This window comes from Phyllostomus hastatus, unplaced genomic scaffold, assembly GCF_019186645.2.
Source record: "Phyllostomus hastatus isolate PE091 unplaced genomic scaffold, TTU_PhHast_1.1 phas_contig_58, whole genome shotgun sequence".
In the NCBI taxonomy this organism is placed as follows: Eukaryota; Metazoa; Chordata; class Mammalia; order Chiroptera; family Phyllostomidae; genus Phyllostomus; species Phyllostomus hastatus.
This window is the reverse complement of record NW_025333916.1, coordinates 3,396,408-3,405,109: the sequence shown is the minus strand read 5'-3', so window position 1 is coordinate 3,405,109 and position 8,702 is coordinate 3,396,408. Positions and strand designations below refer to the sequence as shown.

The following is an 8,702-nucleotide window of genomic DNA, read 5'->3' as shown; positions in this document are numbered from 1 at the left end:
TATGACAAAGTAAGAATAATAAAAACCTACCCCTACCATCTCTAATTAATCTATTCCTACCCCACCCACTATCCCCTCAAGTTATTCTTATAATCCTGTGACTAACTACAAAAACTAGGCATAAGTTGTTATCAATGGGCAATGTTAAAAGACATCTAATAATAGGGGGTAATTACTGTTCATTTCTATGAATTATGAAGCTTCCTTTGCCTCCTTTTGGTTGTTTCAGCATACATGTGAATGTCAAGAAATAATATGTAACTAGTACTTTTCCTTAAAATGGTCTGTTTCTTTTTATGAAAGGCTTCAGGTGAAGTAGTTTGGTGCCCCAAGACACACAAGACCATTTCTGGCTTGTGCTACTCTCCCACACTCTGACTTTTCCAGCCTGTCCATCCCACAAGAGGAAGGGCTCAGGAGTCAGAGCTCAAGGCTTGAATTCAAGTTATCGGATATTTAAGTTAGAGGTCTCTGACCCTTAAAAAAAGTCACTTAACTTCCTTTGCCTTCATTTTCCCCATCATATAGTGGGGATGATATAGGCTAAATTGTACCCACTACCTCAACTTCATATGTTGAGATCCTTACCCATAGTGTTTCAGAAGGTAAGCTATATTTGGAAATAGGGACTTTAAAGAGATAATTCAGTTTAAATGAGGGTTATAATCCATTGTGACTGGTGTCATTATAAAAAGGGATCAGGCCATAGGGACACACAAAGCAAAGACCATGTGAAGACAGAGGGAGAAGAGAACTAACTCTAAGCCAAAGAAAAAGGCCAGAAGAAATAAGTCTGCTGACACCTTGATAACTGACTTCTAGCCTCCTGAACTGTGAGGAAGTGCATTTCTGTTGTTTAACCCATCCAGTCTGTAGTACTTTATTATGGCAGCCCTAGCCAACAGATACAGGGGATAATACAGTAACACTGACTTCATCGATTGTTTTGTGGAATAAATGGAATTGGTATATTGGTTAATTTTAAAGTGTAGAGTGGATGTTAGTGACTGTGATAGCCACTGGCTATTACTTTACTATCTGTAGCACACTGCCTGTCTCCCTTTCTCTTCATCCGCATCCCACTTGCCATTTTTGCCTTTAACATAGAGCATGGCTCCTAAAGAAAAGATGATTTAATTCAAAAGTGTAAGAGGTAATACAGCAACATTAGGTATTTCTCCCATCAAGTTGCCAAACATATTTGTATTTTAAATCTAAATAAGAAGCCTCAAGTGTTCCCTTGTTGAGAGGCCACATTCAAAACCAATATCCAGATGTAAATGCAATCCCAGGTCCAGTGAGCCTTCTCTGATTTGCATCTGTTCCTGCCTACTCCCCACTCTTGTCATTCACACTGAAGCAGAAATATGAGGAAGAGGACAGATTAATGTTTTCAAGGGTTTATTTCTTGGTTGCCTTTTTTCTTTTTGCCAAAAGATCATTTTTCTTGTTAGCTCTTTTTATTAAGATTCCTCATTTTATTCAATAGACTGTGCTAATATTACCCTGAGAATAGTTAGTATTTATATAGCAGAGTTTCACTAGATGCTCAAAGCACTATATAAATGTTGTCTCATTAAAAACTCATTATATCCCCATGCATTAGGTTGGTGTCTGCTGTGATTTCCCTGATGTGCAGATGGAGAAACAGAGGGTGAGTGACTTTTGGAAGCTCAGAAAAGCACCATATTTCAGATTTAGTGATAAAGCTTCAGTCTGGCTTCCCAGATTTTCACAAACTGAAAGACATTGAGTACACATGCACCAGCTTGTGTTTCAATGAGTAATTAAAACATTATAAACCTCAGGGTTACTGTTTTTCTCTGGGGCCTGGAGCCCAGTGTTTCACCTTGGGAGGACTGAGAGCACCTATAAAGTCTGAAAAGTAGGACTTAGCTATTCTAGCTTTTTCTTGGTTGGGGAACTTGCCGTGGATCACTGCTGGTTTATTCAGATCACTTTTGATATTCCCTCTTCATAATTCTTTCATAGCAGTCCCTAGAACAACAAGGTCCCACTACAATGTTCCAATTTACTGATGGTTCTGTTCTGGTCTAGTCAACTGTCTCTTAATGCAAGGGTGTAAACCTGTATCTAATTTTTATTCTTTTAATGCATTGGTCTTTCTTTGTCCTTATTACCCTAACTCTCTTCTGCATTGGTTATTTATGTGGTTGCAAAAACTAATAAACAGGCTTACCAAATTAATTGCTAATAAAAATTGATTAATAAAATCTATACAGTAAGCAGTATACAATCTTTCAAAATGCCATAGGCAATTGAAAGAAGACCATGCATGGAGGTGCCGACAGTGTTAAGGTTACTGCTGCCCCCAAAAACTAACTAGCTGATGGAAATGGCAGTGGAGACAGTAATGCAAAAGCAGGCCAAGGCTGAGAAAGAGGCCGGAGGGGAGCCAAGGCACTGCAGGTGATTTTGTGCCTGTGGGTCAGGGCTGCATTGAAATCGTGACTGCAGGACTGACAGGTTTTCATTGTGATATTCATATACCTCTGAAATCTGCTTCCCCTCTGAATCAGATAATTCCTACCGCTGAACATCTGCAGTTAGAAAAACAACCGTTACTTTTGGGTAGAAGCTTCCTAATAGAGGGTACTTCATTAGAAAAGAAGCAGCAGCAGCCTTCATCTGCGGGGAGGTGGTGGTGGGATACAGCTTGGACTTTAATTCAGCATTTTTGTAGCACAGCATCTTCAGGTGTACTTTGCTTAATTGCTATTGAAAGGCTTTGAGATTTGTCTCATGGAAGGCATTATTTTGAAGTTGTATGTTGCCTACAACATAAAAATATTTTTCTGTCTGTCTTTCCTATGAATTAAGGAAGACTAATTCTTTTGCCCTGTTATCAGACTCAAGGTCGTAAATGCATCATTTCCTTTCAAAAAGTTTTTTTTAAATAAAAGCTAAGATTAGTAACTCTCTGTTTTGATGATTTTAAAGAAAAGATAGAATAAGAGGGTTTTATCTTCTAATAAATAATATTTCACCTTCTTAAGAGACATACTATAAACAATTTGTTAGGGAGAGATTGCGAAGAATATAGACATTTAAATTGAGTTAGTGCTAGCTTTTCATAGAAAAGAGTGAAATCCCATCTGCAGCCAGCTTTTAAAAGACCCAAGTCAGAAACTATACTATTATAATACAACAAAATTTCCACAGAAAATGTAAATATTTTTCTAAATATCAAGAATCATTCCATAGATTTTATGCTAAAGCATGACTATAGTTATTTCTGGAGGTTAAAACATTTTAAAGTCTTACACATCCCTAGTTAGTCCATTTTCTGGTGCTCATCTACTTTGTTCAATGAGTTATTTCCTGTCAGTAATGACATCTCTCCCCATAAATAATCTTTTTCCTTTTTGCATGGAAAAATTAATTAGCACACATATGCATATGTATTACACATGTCTACTATGTGTATTGTGTATGTATGCATATATTTTAGCTCTTGATTTTTTTTAAAAGATCAAGGACATTCACATCCCATGTCCTTTCCAGTGCTTTTATGTGCAACCCCCACAGTGGCAGCTCAAGCAATGCTGCTGACATAGGGACTCACCACGTGTGTTTACAATGGTGTTAGCATTTTGTGCTTATCATACAACTGAATTTAAATTTTGAAGGAGGGGATAATTTTTGACACATTTTGCTGTGCCAGGTAGCTCACAGAGATCTGCACAGAGTACATGCTCATCTGCTTGCTGAGGAGTTAGAACCTGACTGGAGTTTAGAAGAGAGTAGAATTGTGGTTGGCAGAGCTCAATGATTATTTATTTCTAAGATTATATTTTATATTTTGCTGTGTCAAATCAAGATCTTTTCTCAAGACTAAAATTTCAATCACAACTGAATTATAAATACATCTATAAACTGGAAAATGAGATTATAGATATAATTAGACATTTATTTAGAGAGTAAAATGGCTGGACTGACTTTTCCTCAAGACATTGGCTTTCTTCATCTTTATGATTTAAAACTAACATTATTGCTTCTATAAAAATATCACTTCCTTTATTTTAAAAAGTGAATTCCACTGAGCTCTGTGTAGTCATTAATGACTCATAGATCAACTGAACAAAAGTGTGGCCAAAAGGTGCATATGGACTAGTGTCATCCCTGAGAGCTGAGACGCTAACCACCACAGCTGCGTCAAGCAGGGCGGATGCTCAGGGTTTAGAGTTTATTAACCACCTCTTTTTCTATGTGTCCCAGGCCATGCATTCAAATTAAAAACTAGGAAGTCAGGTTGTTTCTGGAAGTCAGTGCTTTCCACTACATCATGCCTAAATGTGAATAGAAATGAAGTGAGAATATAGCAGAAATACATAACAATTTCGTTGACAATAACAAAATGGCTAAATAATGAGACAGAAGCAAGTTGGTCCTATAAGTCAAATAGAAGCATAAACTAAACCACTGACAGAGACAAGAGTCAAGTTGAAACTCAATGTGAAAGAAGTCAAGAAGAGAGACCATGAAAGTCTATTAAAACACATCATTTAATATTTGATAAAGGAATCCTTAAAACATTTCCTAGAATGGTTTAGTTGGGGTTCAAACTAGGAGAAACAGAAGGATGGAGAAGATAATAGTTGCAATTGACTTGAGGCCAATACCTTCAATCAGATGTTTTGGTTTCGACCCTCTAATACCTCTGTAGAATCCCAATTTGCTGACACCTAGAATATCAGAGTCCTTGGCAATGAGGCAAAAGACATTCTGTAATATAAGGAAAAGAATGTTACTAGTTGATCCTTTTCCTCCTACTTTTGAAAGGTTATCCCACAAGGAGAAATAGGATGAGGACTGACCCCCTCTACCCAATGGTGAGCCAGAGGAGTCCTGCTAGGGAAACAGTTTTATCCTCATTCATTATAGCAAAATTCAATAAATGACATGTGAAAGTTAATCTATCTGGAAGTAATTGTATAATATTTTCTTTTAATATTTGCAGATAATTACATTATAATGGAAAAAAACAATTAGCATAATTAAAACAGTTTTCCCTTTACCAGCAGGAATAGAGGATAGGAAAAGTATGACAGTTATTCATTGCCTTTCAAAATAAGGCTTTCTCTACTAGTTTTTGTTTTACAACTTGTGCAGACATTACTTTAATAAACATTTTTTAATATCAAAAGAAATATTAATTATTCAATATTAATTTTTCAATATTTTGAGAGAGGCTGCTGGGAGGAAGGACTGTCCTACTAGGAGTAGAAATTAGAATGAAATGTCCTTCAAAGGTCAGGTCAGTAACCTCCAATCTTTTGTTAATGAATGGGAAGTGTTTAATGAAATTAAGGTATGTTTGGTTACTTTCCCAGTGCCTCCACTTTTTTCCTAGAGCTACTCAGAGACTCATCCCTACCAAAAGGGTTTAGCAGAGTAAACATGATGAGTGAAAAAATCTGTAATGTACCCCAAAGCCTCTAAGTGCTTTTTTAGTTACTATTTTAGACTGACTATCTTACCACTCCCTCAATTTCTATAAATAATGCTGGATTTAAATTTTTAAACTCCTTAATATTATACTAAATAAACACAGCTATATAATACATATCTAATAGTCCACTGAATTTTCCTGAAAAGAAAAATTGGCTACTAACTCACTTCTTACTATTTTTTTATTCTACATTATTAGGCACTCTGAGTATAAGTGCCAGCCCGTATGCCTGAGTTGTAATTCATTTGAATGTGTATGCCTATTGACCACCCAGTACACAATAATGTTGTTATTGATCATTCACACTTTCACACCTAGGCAATTATCACTGAAATGATCAGACCTTCTGAAGGCTGAGCCATATGCCACCAACTCATAAATCAAAACTGGAGCGCAGTGAAAGGTTGAGTGATCCTGCACTTAGAGATGGGATGCTGGGTTTCTTTTGCCCCATTACTCCTTGTGAATCCTAGGGAGGAATACCTTTACTGTGACTCTTAATTGGCCATATCCCAAGAAACTCAGCTATGGTTTGACATCACCCGGTTCGTGGAAGGCAATGTGATTCAGACAAAGGAGAAAGCTGACAGCCTCGTTCTGAAGTCATGAATATTTAATACAATGGAGGGTTGCACATGACTAGTAAATAGTGATTTGTCATGCTTAGACTGAATGAATTTTGCATTTATTTTGCTTTTGTCTTTTGAATGTCTGAATTTTAAAAATGATCCTTTAACCTCATAGGCATGCCATTTCTACTGTAAAACCATCTGTATCTTGCTATAGCCAGTTAACAGAATTAATAATTCATATTAAAAAATTGCATGTGAATCCTTAATTTTTAATTTCATACTGTAGTTTCCAGGTGCATGAGCTGGGGTTATAATTACCAGGACTTCAATTTCCTTACTGTAGGGCCTTTTACAGGTAATTTACCCATTTTGGATCCTTATTACCTCAGCTCTAAAATGAGGGCTTGGGTCAAATCAGAGTGAATGTCTTATTTGACCAGCACCTCATTTTCAAAGCAGTCCTTAAAAACTTGTAATAATTAGCTTTTTAGTGTTTAGTAATCAGATTTTTTTTCCTTAATAATAATTCATGTATTTGGGGGTTTTTTCAAAATAAAAAGGACAAGATCTAGTAACACTGGAGCCAGTGATTATTTGTAGGTAAGGAGCTGCTAAGCCATGTACATGGGGCAGGGTGGGGGTGGGGGCATGGGAGGAGAGGGGTGTGCTCTCTGGGTTGCCACAGCCCTGCTGCTCCTTATCAGGTTCCTAACTCTGAGGCTCATGATAGTTGCCTTTTCTGAAGCCCCTGCACTACTATGTTTTCCTACAGCTGACCTGCCTTGCTCATTGATATCCCTTGTTTGGTCCTGTGAACATATTTCTGCAACCTCTGGAATTCTTCAATTCGAAAAATTCTATGATTTCTGACTTTAGTTTTTGAAAAGGGCCAAGAGTAATTTACCTATACAGCAAGATGTTTTGTTAAGTCATAAGCTGTTATTTTAAATTACTAAAAGTCACATCAGGTGGTTCCTAGTAACTATACATGAAGGAGGGTGGTATTTTGCTGTCATCGACTGAAGTTGGTTCAGGTCCTAGAGACTCCTGTAGTTTCTCATCCTGCAGACTTCTCCCATATAGTTGCTTACCCCATCAAGCCAGCAAGGAGGGTCTCTACCTCGAGTCTGCTAAGATGGAGCCTTATAAAATGTAACGTAGTCACAGGAGAATCATGCTTATACCATTGCATATTCTATAGATTAAAAGCAATTCAGAGATCCCACCTGCACTCAAGGGGAATGGGGCAATTGCACAAAAGTGCTAATACCAGGCAGTGGGAAGCACTGGTGCTCTAAGTTCACCAGCAGAATCATCTAATGCTTGTTGGCTTCCATTCAGTCAGTGGCTTCCATTCCCCATTTGCTGGTCTAAGCATGATATAAAATCCACAAGGTAAAAAAGTCAATGTCCAGCATGGAGTGATTAATAAATACATGATTTTAAAACTTTTTTTTTAATCTTCTCCTTTCTGGAACAGGAAGACTACCCATGGAGGAAGGATGTTAGAAATCCTGCATATATTATTTGTAAATGCCTTAAAATTACACTGAGTTTCTCATGGTAAATTTTTATAGAAAATGTATTAAACCACCTTTCAAAAAGTAGACATGTCTTACTGTCTTGAACTCCCCACTGCCTAACACATCTTACCCTGTTCTCATTTTCCATACCTCTGAGGGGAAAAAATGACTTCACATTTCAAGTGCTAACACTGATTTCTACAACTCAGGTTACAGTGGAAGAATTGAATTGAAACAACTTGTAAAAGATGCAAATACATGGAACACGAGGGACTGTGTGTATAGTCCCCACTTAATGTGACTGATACCCAGACTTCATGGGGCTCTAATGAGACCCTGTGATCACTGCAAACACAGCATGTGGCCCTTAATTAGGAGAAAAAAGTGCTTATTATTGTGTCATTAAGACATTTTTATCAGGGAAAAATTGATTATTATTCACACTATGCTTTAAATTATTCCATAAAATTTGCAAATGCCTATCTTAGAGACAAATTTCTATATATTCTGAATTCTCTCAATATATGTATATGTGTAAATAGCAAATTTAAGAATGTCTTTGTCCATAGATGAGCCACTATTCCTTTATCATTGAGAATGACACCAGAAAGAGGAGGCAGAGTAAACCCACCCTATATACACCTCAGCCCAGGCCCTTTGCCTGGTCTGTATTGTGAATGGGGAGACAAGGAGTTAAATAAAAAAAAAAATTAAAAAAGAAAGAAAATAACACCACCACACATGCTTAGGTATTTTCCTGTTGCTCAGAGAGAGGAAAATATCATGTTTGTACTTTTTTTTAATTCTTATTTTATGGAGCAGACATTTCAATTTGAATTATTTGGTCAAATCTACTTTCAACATACATTCTTGACATCCTGATCTCTTTGATTTTGATGGTGATGCTCATTTTTATCTGAGTCTTAATGTTAAAAAAGAAAAATGATCAACTTTGTATATATTTTCTCTCTTTATTGTTGGTCTATCTGCAGGATATTTAGACTTAGTGAATACATGATTTCATCCCCATTTTACACAGAAAAACAAGACTTAGTATGTTAAAGGTTCTGCCTAGTGCCTCTTGGTCACTAGTGCTTGAGATGAATAAAAGGAAGCATGAATATAAATGTGTTG

The 8,702-nt window shown here is 36.7% G+C and overlaps 1 pseudogene; it reads left to right on the top strand.

The window, feature by feature from the left end:
* Positions 1-8,120: 8,120 nt before the first annotated feature.
* LOC123825027 lies at positions 8,121-8,259 on the top strand (annotated as a pseudogene).
* Positions 8,260-8,702: the final 443 nt, after the last annotated feature.